Here is a 16,200-nt window from a genome sequence, read left to right on the forward strand (position 1 = left end):
AACCCTACAAGGCACCCACTGAGAATCCTTACTAGGATTTCGAAAAACCAAGTTGGTATGTGTCCCCCTCTTCAAAGCTTTGACAATTTCCTGAGCATATTCCACCTAAATGCATGGAACATAAAGCAAAGTGAATGGAGGTACAGTGAATGACAACAAATCAGATTTCATCTGCTTACAGAAGGTTACAACAATGATAGCTTTTCATGACAAAACAAAAAGTAAGTTTCTTAATTCAATACACTGCACACACTTGTATTAATTTTTTCCATTGTCTTGAGGGATTTTAAGTGTCCAAAGTTATCTGTCCATGTTTGTATGATACGAACACCCAAAACCCTTTCCTATTAGATGAGATCATTAGAATGTTACTTTCTTTTTAAGTGTGTCAAACAGACATGCCCCGTTGCCCATTTACCAAATTAAAGCTTTACTTCAAACAAGACTGCAATTCAATACTGAATTGTCACAATTCCTACATTAACACCATCGTCTCTAGAGCCAAGTCTCTGGAGTTGAATAACAAAATATTAAACTTCATCCAAGCAGTAGTTAGTTTGAGACATGTAACAAGATGGAAATTTTCACCATAAGGCACTGTCAGTCCCGTACTCCTGACAATGCATTTTCACAAAACAAATAGGCTTAGAAGTGTTGCAGCCTACAATGGAATGACATTTAGGCCACCCCTTACCCCCCAAACCACCAGAAATAGATAAATGGCCTATTGGCTGGCATTAAGATGGAATTGCTTGATGTTTTCTCCTTTTATCAAATGCTAGACTGGCTACTTATGAAATACTTAAAACATGGAAGAAAAATAAATAAATCCATTTAGTTTATAATCTAACAAAAGAAAAGAAGAAGTAAAGGAACTCCTCGTGAACCACCCTAACAAAACCATACAAAGTAACTGTCATGCCAAGGGCTGCAAAAATGAGCTGATTTGTTCACGAATATTTTAGGCTCAATCATCACAAGATTCACCTCAAGTTCATTCCTTAAGTAAATGAACCAAACTCGAAGAAATAGTATAGGCTCGCAGCTCACTTTTTAAACATGCTGATGGTGTAGGGTGGCTTGGGATGACTCTTGAAGTTGTGGTTAATTAGGTTTTTGTGTTATTTTGAAATGTTTTATACCCATTGATAGGAATTTGATGCTTGTAATGTAGTGTCCTGCAAGCACAAAATCAAAAGAGAAGAAAAAAGAAATAGAAACACATACAACAATGACCTAAATAGTGTTCTTGCATATACGAAACCACTTCAAGCCTTCATGTATATAGAACTTAATTGAGTTCTTGCTTGGACCATCTCTGTTATAACATAAGATGCTGACGTTGATTTATCAGATTGCAGTGACTGGAGACTTAATAAACTTGCAATGGATTCCTGAATCTAACTAATCAGATTCTATAATACCAGCTCCTATTTCTTCTTTCGTAATCCTTAATGATGTTATGTATGTATCCACTTAACTCTGCTATCTTTAACACCCACTCCCCAGCAGAATTAGAAAAATAAAACGCACATCCATGATCTCTTTCAACTAAGTAGATTTCAGAAAAAAGGGAAAAAGAAAATAAATAAATAAAATCATTCATATAAACATCTAGCCGCAACAATAATAGCTCTCAACCAATCATTATTAACCAACCCTGCATTAGCTTCATTAGCATCCAGAGCAATCAAGCAATCCGCGGGGTGATAGCAATTGATCTTGTTAATTTGCAGACATTAAACTTCAAATAGAAGTTTAACAAGTCCACATACTTTATCAAACAATAATGTGAAGCAGACCTAGGGCTTGGCATGGAAAGGAAGGATGAGCCCTACTAACATTGGGACAGCAAAACAGGCATGATCAAGTTTCAAACTAAAACAATACTCTCTTTCCACTTCAAAATACAACAACAAAACAGCTAAATTTGGATAGGATTAGTATCCACCACTGTCAATTTGGGAATTAAGGGAAAAAACACACACACAAACACAAAATAACAAAAGCAAATAAATACAAATAATGCATTAGCAGATAAAAAGGAATGGAGAAATAAAAAAATAATTCCAAAAAATAAAAAATACTAATGGCAAAATCAACCCACAAAATAAGAACAGAAGCCAGAACAAGTATTGAAGCTTTTGAATTGAAAAATAGAAGGAACAAACCCTTCCCCAAGACGCAAACAGAACCACTTGATTAAAGAAGCCAAAGTAAGCACACCCCCACATATATATATATACACACGCACATTCACACACATAAACCGCAGTTATAGAGAGAGACAGACAAACAAACAGAGCTGACTTACCAGAGTAATCGATGAAAACTTCACACTGGTTAGGTCGTTAAAATGGGTGCTATTTCAATTTGATGAAGACACACACAAAGCCAAACGAGGAATTTGGAGGAGTTACAGAGAGAGCAGTCCATCGTAAGCTTCTGGTGCGTCTTAAACTCTTAATATGACAGCTTGACACGTGGAGAAAGCAGGGGTAGTGGGGGAGAGTAACAAATAACAAGGGTATTTTAGTAAAAACAGTGCCAAGTTTGAGGGCAAAAAGGTCATAAAAAAATTTGGACCATTTCTCGATTTGTGCGTGTCATCCTTGCGCAGGGGCCATGCTAATCTTCTCTGTATCGTTCCAATTTTATCGGATGTCCCCAAAGGGACGCTAGTCTGTTGCAACTTTCTCATATATTAAGTCCAAAGTCTTTGTTTATAAAACTGATGTGGGACTATTTCTATTATATGCACAATAGTCACATCAAGCCACTCCAAGCCAATTTAGCTTACATCACTGTAAGTGTTAGTACAAGCATTCGACACTTGGATCTCTTAATTTGTAATTCCAATGCAACAATTTTTATCTATATATAATGCTATTTAGATGAATTGATATTCATTAGTGTTATTTATCTCTTTGAAAAGCTTACCTCTCTTGATTTAGATAGAACCCAGTTTCGGCTTTTGTGAGGTTAAAACAATAATATTTATTTGAGCTTTTTTTTTTTTTCCATATGACTTTATAGGGAAAAAAGAATAATAAATAAAATTTGTGCAGAAATTTAGAAACTTTAGATTCACATAGAATTTAAATTGTAATTATTGGAGACATATTTTTTAATATTATTCCATATAACTAGAAACCAGTTTGACTAGTTGGCTCTCAAATAAGTTGTCTTAACAAAAAAAAAATAAAAAAAAATCAGATTAGTTGGAAACAACTTCCCTTTTAGGAAAAGTTCACAGTTTAAAACAAATATCACTAATTACATGTTTAAATTTATTATTTTTAAAATTAAACTAATAATGCTTATTATATTTTTTAGATTCGTTGGTCACAAGTACAGTCTTTCCTGATATAGAATGTATCTTTGTAAAATTCGAATTCTCTCCTATGTCATTTCATCACGTGTCACATTTTGTATCATTACATCGTATATACAACAATTTACAATGTTTATGCAATAACTAGTAGAACAACAATAACTTTTTTTATGTACCTATTGAATTACTGTTGCATTACGATGTAGTGTGTTATAGCGATATCTACACAAGAGAAGATCCAAATTCATCTTTATAACATAGTGGACATTTATGGACGGACATCTTGCTGGTAAAACAAATATTTTGATAAAATATATAATAAAAATTTATTATGAATCTATTTAACCTTTAGATTAATAAAATGAAGTCCCATTATAATCATATTTGACTTTATAATCATACAAAAATAAGTTCTTTTGTGGACCTTGCATACCATCCATCCATCCTTCACTTAACCAAATTTAATTGTTTTAGCTACTTAACCCCACTAATTAAACGTTGTTTTTCATAATGATAGAATTCATAAAATTAGATTAATTTTTAAAATTAAATATTTTTTTAAATAAATGATTTCTTATATATGTGACAATATACAATTAATTAAATGGTTTCATTCCCATGGGGCGTCCTAATGCTCAGTAGTAATTAGTAGTAATATGTGTTCCACTTTACTAAAATTGAAATATTACACAATGACATGAATCCAGTTACATAATATGTAAATTAACACAATGAATTCTTTTCTAATCCAGATGCTAGGAATCCAAGGAGGGAAACACTATACGCAAACTTAAAATTCGACATTATTTTCACATAAAGTGAGGAATTTCACAATTAGGAAGTACCAAAGTTCGTATATTAGTCTTAAACAAATTGGTAATTTACACCAATCTAATATTTTAATGTTTTTTTTTTTTTTTTTTAGCAAAGCAAGCATTCAAGTTTTCATAGCAAAAAAGTTGGGTTACAATCCATGGCAGCAAAGGGCATCTAGCTCAATAGTATAACCTTCGAGCCCGAGTGTGGACTCCAAAACATTAAACTCCTTGGTATACATAGCAACTTGACTCGAGTAATAAACAACTTGATTTCCCTTCATTCCCACCCAATTGAGAGTGAATCGAGTCTGAAGCTGAACCAGGCGCCTAATGTCCTCCCAAATTACTGCAACAGAGTTGTGTGGAACTCATGAAGCCATCAATGACTTGCAGTAACCTACAATATTTGTATGGCTTAGTTCCAATCCATAGTCCATTTAAAAGCTTGTCTAGCCACCATGAACTCAACAACAAGGGTAGATTGCACAAACGGAAAATAACAAATTGCAATTTTCTTAATCACTCCTAGGTGATCGATCACTAAGAACAATACCACCAGCATCCTCTTCCATAGAAATTTGGAAAGCAACATCAAAGTTAATCTTCAAGAAACCCATAGGAGGAGGTGACCAGCTCAAATGAGTTTTAGACGACGATTAAACATAATTGGACTGAGAAGAGTTGAGAAAGGCAAGTTTCAACTCCATTCCAACTATTGATAGCAGTTGACAAAACTTGTAGCTCAGAGTAAAGATTTGTCTTGAAAAATTAAGGAATTTCTGCTCTTCCATATAAAACCAAGATGAATAGACTCAAAAGATCTTCCCTCTCATCCAAAACTTTACAACCCATGGCCACTCAAGAAACTAGTGTTCAATGGACTTCACTCCTAATCCACATTTACAGCATACTATATCTTCAATCACTTGAATTTTCAATTGAGAATTAAGTGGGATTCTTCCACGACAACAGCTCCATAGGAAGTGAATATTTTGTCTTCTGCTCTAATATTCCAAAGTTTTTTCACCAATTTAACATTATCTACTAGTCGTCTGCCAATATTCAATAATCCAAGGATCTCGAAAAATGTGCATACTATGTAATGGGATGATTATTGTCTTATGGATATTATTTTTAAATTTTAGTTATTTGCTAAATTTTCTCCAATTGTAATTTGTATCCCCCATGAGAAAAGATTACAACTAGGTTGACAGTTCTCCCAAAGCCCCTGGTTTTTTTTTCCAAAAAACAGTGTCTAAGACAGTCCAATGCCAAAACCCCATATCTTCAATTTTGAAGCTAAATGAACAATCCCTCGTGTAGCGCTAATATACTGAAGCCCAGCCCTGCATCATATAGTACAGTAGAGAAACAACTCTCAGATTATTCAACAAGAATGGGATTTCGGAAATTCTACTCCCTACACAACCAGTTGTTTCACAAGGAGTTAGGAAAGGTAGAGAAAGAGCATGCTTTGCATCTGATCGCTTCTAAAATCTCTTTTTGGATTGAAACATCATCTTTATATTCATTGGTATACAGTCTACTATTTCTCTCAATCCAAAGAGTGTACACAGTAGCAGCCAAAACCAACCTGTTTAGGATAGAAATAAGACTCTTACCCTTCAGTGCAAGTGCAACGGTAGCGTAATTGATCAAACCTTCCCAGTTTGTGTTATGCCATGGTAGGCTCTTTCGGAAGAAACATAAGACCACACTTTAGAAGAAAATGCAGAGTCAAAAATATGTGATCTCTATTCGTTAGTAATCTCCAGAAGCAGTAGTTCGTATTTTCTCTACAAAGAACTTATTTATTACTGCTAGTAATCCCCATCTGCATTTCTCACAAAGTTAGCAACATGGTTTGCCGTATCGTCCGATACGTGACCCATTTTTAGCAATCACGCAAGGCCAGCCAAAAGATAACTGAGTGCCTAGGAATAGCATAAGAATACCATAAGTTAGTTCCTAGAGGAGAACAACAAACATAAGCAAGAGATTAGGTGGTATTGGGTGATTTTACAGAATATACAGTCTAAAAACATGGGTTGATAAAGCGCCAGCCCAACCTTCACTACCAGGTGTGGAAAAGATTTAGATGTACTTAAGTTTTAGAAACATAGAAAGGTAGGTTGTCTACCACAACATCTGTCCATGTTTGAATGTTCTATCCATTGTTATCCAATAATATGAACACCCAAATCCCTTTTCTGTCAGATTAGAATGTTATTTTCCTTTTAAGTGAAGCATTTCTCTTTGTCAAACACACATGCCCACTGCCCATTTACTAAATTAAAGCTTTGCTTTAAAGAAGATTGCAATGTCAATAATGAATTTGTCATAATTCATACATTAACACCATCATCTCTAGATTTGAATGTCAGGAGTTCAATAACTAAGTATAAAACTCATCCAAGCAGTAGTTAGTTTGATGCATGTAACCAAATGGAATTTTTAGCCATAAGACACACTCAGTTCCATAGTCCTGACAATGCAGTTTCACAATACAAAACAAACAGGCCAATAGGTGTTGCAGCCTCTTCTGAAATGACATTTAGGCAACCACTTAGAACCCCCCACAACAACACACGCGCGCACAAAACCACCTGAAGTACATAAATGGTCTAACAGGTGACATTACGATGGATTCGCTAACAAAAGAACAGAAAAAATAAAGGAGCTCCTCGTGAACCACATAAACTAAAACTGTTATCTAGTAGTTGAATCTAATCCCAGCAACAGCCATGCCAAGGGCTGCAAAAATGAGCTGATTTGTTCATAAACAGCTCAAGCTCAGCTCATCACAAGATTCACCTTAAGTTCATTTATTAAGTAAATGAACCAAACTTGAGCCATACTATAGGTTCACTTATTAAATGAGTCGATGGTAGGATTGCCTCAAGAGTCAAGATGACTTTTGAACATGTGCTTAATTAGGTTTCTTGCTAATTATGAAAAGTTTTATACATATCATTGGAATCAAGTGATCTGAGGGGTGATAGCAATTGATCTTGTTAATTAGCAATTTAGCAGACATGAAACTAAAAATAAAGTGCTACAAATCTAAATACTTTATCAAACAATAATGTGAAGAAGACCTAGGGCTTGGCAAGGAAAGGGAGATGAACCATAGTAACTACATTGGGACACACACGATCAAATTTGTTTGACAATGGATCAAAATTCTATTCTACATGGAAAAATGCAATAACAAGCGCTTGAAATGGAAAAAACAATAATGTGCAGAAATTTTACATCAGACAAGCAAAACATAAGTATTTTGAGGTACCTTTGGTCTTTTTGGAGTAAATCCTCTTCTAGGACCCGAAACCTAAGTCAACAATACATGTCAAGGACTATATTCCCTTTCATCATAAATTATAATCACTCTGCAGCCCAATTAAAAAAGAAAAGAGTTGCGCCTCTTAGTGAGCAAGAAAAATGGTACTTAATTCCCACCTCCCCCAAAAGATGGAAATCATCAGCTCGAGCCTTTTTCCCAACTACTTGGGGTCGGCTACATGAATCCTATTTTTCCATTCTGTTGAACGGCAACTAAAGCATAAAATATGATGACATATCAAATCTAGACATTGATAGAGCTTAAGAAGATCTAGAAAGGCCACAAGATTGTCCTACTTGTCACTCAAAACATAATGCTATTTTTCCACTTCAAAACAGGACAAACGAATTGGTAAATTTGTGGTTGAACATTGGAAAAACTCTTTTAAATGATTCAAAATGTGTTTGCAGAACTGAAATGCTTCTCTTAGTTTTAATTTGTAATTTTAGCGACTTATTAAATTTTCCACCTAATGGTGCTACTCAATTTGGGATAGGATTAGTGTCCATCACATCACACCCAATCAAGGGAGAAAAACACAGAATTATGCAAACAATCACGCATACATTAACAGATAAAAAGGGATGGCAAAGCAAAATTGAGAAAAAAATAATAATAATAATAAATAAAAGAATACATATGGAAAAACCAACCCACAAAAAAGATAGAAACCCAGATAAGAACAACTGTTGATGCCTGCTATAACAAGCCAAAACAAGCATTCGTATACATAAACCGCAATTATAATTTACAGAGAGAGAGAGAGACAGAACTCACCTTACCAGAGTAATCGATGAAGCTTCATACTTGTTAGGTTAGGTCGTTGTATATACACACACAAACACACACATATAGAGATACGTGGGTGCTATTCGAATTTGATGAAGACACACAGCCAAACGAGGAATTTGGAGGAGTTGAAGAGAGAGAAGTCCATCGTAAGCTTCTGGTGCGTCTCAATACAACAGCCAGACACGTGGAAAGAAACAGGGGTACGATGGGAAAGTAACAGATCACAAGGGTAATTTAGTAAAAGCAGATGCAGAGGTCGAGGGCACAAAGGTCAAAAAAATTTGGACCATTTCTCGATTTGTGCGTGTCATCCTTGCGCAGGGGCCATGCTAATCTTCTCTGTATCGTTCCAATTTTATCGGATGTCCCCGAAGGGACGCTAGTCTCTCTCAACTTTATCATATATAAAGACTTTGGACTTTGTTTATAAAACCGATGTGGGACTATTTCTATTATATGCGCAATAAAGCCACTCCAAGCCAATTTAGCTTACGTATTGTGATAAACTGGAGGACTAACTTTCAACACTTGGATCTATGGATTTGCGACTCCTAGTTAATGAGATGCGACATATCGTAGCTTTGGACTATATATATATATAAATATATGTCACGTTCAGATGCTTTTAATGCGATGAAAGTAGTACACCTTTTGGGAGGCAATTTTTTAATATTATTCCATATAACTAGAAACCACTATGAACAGATAAGGTAGTAGAAAGAAATCAGATTAATTGGAAATGACTCTCACTTTACAATTAGAAGCTGATAAGAAAAGTTTATAACTTGTAACAAACATCACTAATTACGTGTTTTTAAGATAATTCTTTTTTTTTTAAATTCTCCTGGTCACAAATGCTATCATTGTATATTAAGTATGTTCGGGACACAATGGGCATTTATGGACATGTGCCAATCACCACCAAATAATTTGATGAAATATATCACAATAAATTTAATTCCCTTGTCATAACATGAAATTTGTAGATTTTGGATTAGCTCTCACCAAGATTAGATTTCATAAAATAAAGTCTCATCACTAATAGGTTTCAATTTTAATCATTTTATTTTATGATTGAAATTTAAGTCTACAGGTCAAGTGATATACAAGTCTGCACTGAAGAGCCCATTTGCACACACCGTGAGCCACAAAGTTGCAATTCCTTGGACACCAAAGCAATCGAAAGGCACCATTTGCAGCAAAAATAGCCTTAATATCATCACAAATAACCACAACAAAAAAGACTTGCAGGACTGAGCAACATAACATAACCTGGTTTAGAGAGAAAAAGGTGAGATAGAGAAATGCACAATGATGAAAAATAGGTAGAAAAGAAGAAAATAAAATAAAATACATCCCTTCACTTCAGTTAACAAAAGTTAATCAGTCCTACTAACATTTTCAATATATATATATGAAAATGAATCTTAACTACTTTCTAAAAAGATGCCAACTGCCAAGATAGTTAAACCGCACGTGACAACAGACATATGAGCCCTAAGGATGCAAGATATGACCAAAAGTAGCTGCATCAGATCAAGGATGAAACCAAAAAAGAGAAGATCAAGGAGAGAAATAAGCTCCAACCGTTACGAATTCACTGTATAAATACAGATATAAGAAGCCCAAGAAAAGCATCGAATTCTGGGATTGCCCAGCTCCATAAGCTAATTGCCTTTTCAATTATACAGTTCCTTTACTCCATTTTTGGGTGTTTGTGTGATTTTCTATTTACAGTTTTTTGCACACATTTTGCTTAAGAGAATTACCTGCAATAGACACATAATGGACCTTAATACAATTTAACCCTATGTTTTATATGACAATAAGGAAAAGAAAAGAAAGAAAAACATTAGTTATAAGAGAAAAGGAAGAATGGGAAGGATATTGTATCGTGTTTGGTTGATTAGTGAGGAAAAAAAATAAAAAAAGAAAAGAAAATGATAGTATCGACAGTTTAATCTAGGAAACAAAACAGAGGGAATATTTTAATGACTTTATCATCATATCCTTTCATATTAAAAAACTAATATATAGGTAGGAGTGATAAGAAAACTATAAAGAGTGTGTTAAACATCAAGCTAAAGCAAATTGAACACAAATAAAGGGTTAAACAGAATTAAAAAAACATGTCCTAGGACTCGCATGTATTTTGATTTTGTGTTTCATAATTACAAAAAATTCCATTAAACTCTGTAACCCTACCCATTAATCTGTAGCCCTCTAAATCCTTCCATTTCCTTTTCTTTTCCTTCCGAACATACTCGTCATGCCAGCAAACTTACTCATCATGCCGAATCTGTATCCCTCTAAATACTCAACAATCCAAGGCTCTCGCAAAATGCACATACTATGTAAAGGAACATGCATTTAAACCATATGGTAAGAAAAAAGAAAATTTTAAAACTGTGTCCACAGCAGCTTCATCATGTATAAGTTTGCTTGTAAAAGCACTCCTGCGCTTATAAAAGATTTAGCAACCAAACACATTATAAAACTGAAAGAGATCTATGCAAATGATTTCACATTACAATAAATCCCAAAAGTAAAGCAACTGAGTAAAATTAAAACAAGCAGAATTTTATGAGAGTGAAAAATAATGATCATGGGCTCACATTCGGCATCTGTCAAATAACATAACCATGAAGGAAAATTAGACCTTGATACATCCTGAATATATGATCTCAAGATATCTTCCTTGCATCATGATTCATGCCATTAGAATTGTGGTTAGCAAATCTAGAATACAATGTCAAACCCTATAAAGTATCCACTAAGAATCCTTACCATGATTTCAAATAACCAACATGGTGTGTGTCCCCCCTCTTTAAAGCTTTAACAATTTCCTGAGCATATTCCACCTAAATGCATGGAACAGAAAGCAAAGTGAATGGATGTACAGTGAATGACAACAAATCAAATTCACCTTCTTACACAAGTTACAAAAATCATGGCTTTTAATGACAAAACAAAAAGTAAGGACCTGCTTGGTTCATTATTCTGATAACAGTTTTCTAAACTATATAAAAATATGCTTGGTTGATGGTTTCTGAGAACAGTTTTCTGAAAACTCTCTTAAAAAAAGGTCTGTTACAGCATAACTTTCTTTTCTGTTTTTTGAGTTCTTGAGAACTATTTTTTGAGTGACAAACCAAGCAAACCCCAAGTTTCTTAAGTCAATACACTGCACACACCTATCTTAAACTTTCCAAATAGATGCACAGATCTTTCCGGAACATCTTCAGTCGGAATTCAAAATGGAGGTATACCCCATGAATACATCAGAAAGTCCACTGTCTTGAGGGATTTTAAGTGTCCAAAAGTTATGTTCTATCCAAATGAACACCCAAATCCCTTTTCTGTAAGATTAGAATGTTATTTTCTTTTTAAGTGAAGGATTTCTCTGTCAAAACAGACATGCCCCGTTGCCCATTTACCAAAGTAAAGCTTTAGTTCAAACAAGACTGCAATTCAATAATGAATTGTCATATACATTAACACCATCATCTCTAGACCCAAATCAGAGGAGTTCAATAACAAAATATTAATCTTCATCCAAGAAGTAGGTAGTTTGAGGCAGGAAAGTTTTTAGCCATAAAACGTTAATCGCATAGTCCTGACAATGCATTTTCACAATTGAAAAAAAAAAAAAAAACTAAGAAATTGTGCAGCCTATAATGGAATGATATTTAGGCAATATTCACACTTCTCTTTTTCACGATACTGCAATATGGGAGGCGATATTGCGATATGGGGATAGCCAACCATCAAATGCAGAAGATTTTTGGTTCTGGAGGCAAGGCGATACTGCAATACGGGAGGCTTGTGGGGATTTCGGAGCTTTACAACTGCTTGTTGATCTTAATAAAAAAGTAACCAATGGAATCTAGCTTACTATTCTGTTATTTAATGCTAAGAAGTGATGATGTAAAATTTAAATCTTTAATTCTAATTCGCATTCCTTTTGGATGTCATTGTTTCTAAAATATTCTTAAATAAAAGAGAAGTTTCTAGTTGTTGAATCTGTATGACTGAATTTCATTCATTAAGTAAATGAACCAAACTCGAGTCTACACTATTGGCTCATTTATTAAATGAGCCTATGGTAGGGTCAGGTCAGGATGACTCTTCAACATGTGCTTCTTTAGGCTTCTGTGTGATTATTAAAATTTAAAACCTATTGATTCATAAGGATATATAATAAGAAAATAATAGAATTTTAGGTGAAAAAACAAATTAATAAGTTTAATTGAGGGAACTCCACAAAATCCAATCATTCATATCAAGAACAAATTAACTATGAGATCATTTTGATCTCCTTTATTAGCAGCAACCAAAACTCCAACACAAACATCCACTCATGGCCATATTTATGTTTATAGAATAAATTGAGTTGATAAAATAAACAGACCTAAAAGGTGAGAGGAATTGTTGCTTGTAATGTAGTGTCCTACGAGCACAAAATCAAAAGAGAAGCGAAAAAGAAATAGAAATACATACAACAATGACCTAAATACAGTGTCTTACAAGAACTATACAACACTACTTCAAGCCTCCATGTATATAGAACTTACCTGTGTTCCAACTGATGTCAATCCCATACATCTGGACACAACAACAATGCTCTCACTGATAAAAAGTTAAGGTAACAATACAGGTTTACTAAAGTTTTGACAATTTCCTGAGCATATTCCACCTAAATTCATAGAACAGAAAGCAAAGTGAATGGAGGTATAGCAAATGACAACAAATCAGATTCATCTGATTACACAAGGTTACAACGACGATAGCTTTTAATGATAAAACAAAAAGTTTCTTACTTCAACACACTGCACACATCTATCATAGGTTTTCCAAATAAATGCACAGACCTTTTCAGGACATCAGAAATTTTTGTCTTGAGGGAGTTTAAGAGTCCAAAAGTTCTCTGTCCATTAAGACCATCGTCATCTCTATTCTCTAGACCCAAATCTCAGGACTTCAATAACAAAATATAAAACTTCATCCAAGCCGTAGTTAGTTTGAGGCATGTAACCAGATGGAATTTTTAGCCATCAGACATGGTTAATCGCATATTCCAGACAATGCATTTTCACCTCAAGTTAAGTCATTAAATAAATGAAGGAAACCCAAGGCAATACTATAGGCTCGTTCATTATATGAGTTGATGATAGGGTTGGCTTAGGATGACTTGAAAATGTGCTAAATTATACCCACCATAAGGTCCATAACCATTGATTGATAAAGAATATATAAAAAGAAAAAAAGGCAGAGGAATTTGATGCTTGTAATGTACTGTCCTACAAGGACAAAATCAAAAGAGAAGGGAAAAAGAAATAGAAACAGATACAACAATGACCTAAATATAGTATCTTACATATACAACTTTACTTCAAGCCTCCATGTATATAGAACTTAACTGAGTTCCAACTGATCTCAAACCTCAATCCCATAACATCTGGACACACAACGATGCTCTCACTGACAAAAGTTAGGTAACAATACAGGTTTGGTAAATGTCAACAAAATCAATATCAAGCTATAACATCAGGTTAAAACAAACAATAGCTCACAATGACAAATATAAAGGCAAATCTATAAATCAACTCCATCACACATGTCAGACAATCTAACACATCAATGCTATTTCAGAGTTCAGAAAATAAGAGAAGAAGTACTGAGGTATCTATATGCTTTCTGCTATTTATTCTTTTATCATTTTTAACGATGTTATAGTTATCCACTTAACTCAGCTATCTTAAACAAATAACAACCCCTCCCAACAGAAATAGAAAAACAAAAAAAGCACATCCATGCTTTCTTTTAACTAAAGCAGATTTCTGCGTGAAAAGAAAGAGTAAAAAAGAAAATAAATCAATAAAATCAGTCATATAATCATCTAGCCACAATAACAATGCTCTCAATCAATCATTAACTAACCGTGCCCTAGCATCCAGTGCAATCAAGTGCTCTGCGGGGTGATGGGGAATGATTTTGCTAATTAGCAATTTAGCAGACATTAAACTACAAATAAAAGCTTTACAAATCCACATACTTTATGGAACAATAATGTGAGGCAGACCTAGGGCTTGGCATGGAAAGGGAGGATGAGCCCTTGTAACATTGGGACAAACAATGTGAAGAAATTTGCTTGACAACAGACCAAAATTCTATTCTAATGGGAAAAAATGCGATAACATGCTAAGGTAATGGAAAAACAATAATGTACAACAATTTATATCAGACAAGCACTACAGTAAGTACATATGAGGTGCCTTTGGTGTTTTTGGAGTAAATCCTTTTCCGAGCACCGGAATCTAAGTCAACCATACATGTCAAGGAAGATATTCCTTTTCATGATAAATTATAATCACTGTGCAGCCCGATTAAATAAATAAATAAATAAAGAGTTGAGCCTCTTACTGAGCAATAACAATAGTACTCAATCCCCACCTCCCCCAAAAGTTAAAAATATCAGCCACGTACTGAATTTTATACACAAGGAAACAACTTGTGGTGACTAATTAAAGCATAAAATCTAAACACTGATAGAGCTTGAGAAGTAAAAAGACAGATATAAGAAAAAACCTACAAGACCTATATATTAGGAACAAACTAAGAAAAAATGCCACAAGATTGTCCTATTTGTCACTTGATCAAGTTTCAAACTAAAACAATATTCTCTTTCCAATTCAAAATACAACAACCACCACCAACACAACAAAAGAGGCTAAATTTGGATAGGATTAGTGTCCACCACTGTCAATTTGGGAATTAAAGGAAAACACGCAGACACACAAATAAATAAATAATACTGCATACAATCGCAGGTAAAAGAAAATGAAGAAATAAAAGATAATTCCAAAAAATAGAAAATGGCAAAAGCAAGTAAGCAACCCACAAAAAAGAGAGAACCCAGATAAGAATAAGTGTTGCTACTTCTATAACAGAAGCAAAAACAAGCATTGAAGCTTTTGGATTGAAACTTAGAAGGAACTAACCCTTCCCCAAGTCGCAAACAGAACCACAGGATTAAACAATGTACACACACATTCACAGTTATAGAGAGAGAAAGAGTAACAAACAGAACTTACTTATCAGAGTAATCGATGAAAACTTCAAACTGGTTACCAGAGTAATCGAATTTGACGAAGACATGGCCCAAACGAGGAATTTGAAGGAGTTGACGCAGAGAGAACACTCCACTGTAAGCTTCTGGTGCGTCTCAATACGGCAGTCAGACACGTGGAAAGAAGCAGGGGTATGATGGGAAAGTAACAGATCACAAGGGTGTTTTAGTAAAAACAGATGATGGAATCGAGGGCAAAAAGGTCAAAAAAATTTGGACCATTTCTCGATTTGTGCGTGTCATCCTTGCGCAGGGGCCATGCTAATCTTCTCTGTATCGTTCCAATTTTATCGGATGTCCCCGAAGGGACGCTTGTGTTTTGCAATTTTCTCGTATATTAAGTACAAAGCCTTTGTCTCCGAAACCGATGTGGGATTATATCTATATGCACAATAGTCACATCAAGCCCACTTTTAGTTTACATCATTGCAAGTGTTGCTACAAGCATTGGACACTTGGATGTCTTGATTTGCAATTCCAATAAATTGTTTGCGTGTATAGATAATACTAGGAATAAACAAAGTTTGTGCAGAAATTTAGAAACTCTATATTCACATATAATTAACTTATAATTATGGGAGTCATATTTTTTTTTTATGTAATTAGTCCATAGTTATGACCACTTTGCTCTCAAACATAGGTAATAACTTAAAAAAAAAAAAAGGACAGATTAATTGGAAACAACTTATACTTTACAAATTAGACGATCATAAGAAAAATTTATAACTTAAAACAAATATCATTAATCGTGTGCTTAACTTTAATATTTTAAAAAAATTAAACT

The 16,200-nt window shown here is 34.2% G+C and overlaps 3 non-coding genes across 3 annotated transcripts; all 3 read right to left on the reverse strand.

The window, feature by feature from the left end:
* Positions 1-2,574: 2,574 nt before the first annotated feature.
* LOC132275518 (U6 spliceosomal RNA) lies at positions 2,575-2,677 on the reverse strand. The gene has a single exon (XR_009470657.1). It is a non-coding gene; the product is annotated as a U6 spliceosomal RNA (small nuclear RNA).
* Positions 2,678-8,562: 5,885 nt separating this feature from the next.
* LOC132275511 (U6 spliceosomal RNA) lies at positions 8,563-8,665 on the reverse strand. Its single transcript, XR_009470651.1, has one exon. It is a non-coding gene; the product is annotated as a U6 spliceosomal RNA (small nuclear RNA).
* A 6,958-nt stretch (positions 8,666-15,623) lies between these two features.
* Positions 15,624-15,726, reverse strand: LOC132275512 (U6 spliceosomal RNA). The gene has a single exon (XR_009470652.1). It is a non-coding gene; the product is annotated as a U6 spliceosomal RNA (small nuclear RNA).
* Between the last annotated feature and the right edge of the window lie 474 nt (positions 15,727-16,200).

This window comes from Cornus florida, unplaced genomic scaffold (genome assembly GCF_030987335.1).
Source record: "Cornus florida cultivar Cherokee Brave unplaced genomic scaffold, ASM3098733v1 CherokeeBrave_3.0.0_Hap2_Chr09, whole genome shotgun sequence".
Taxonomy (NCBI): Eukaryota; Viridiplantae; Streptophyta; class Magnoliopsida; order Cornales; family Cornaceae; genus Cornus; species Cornus florida.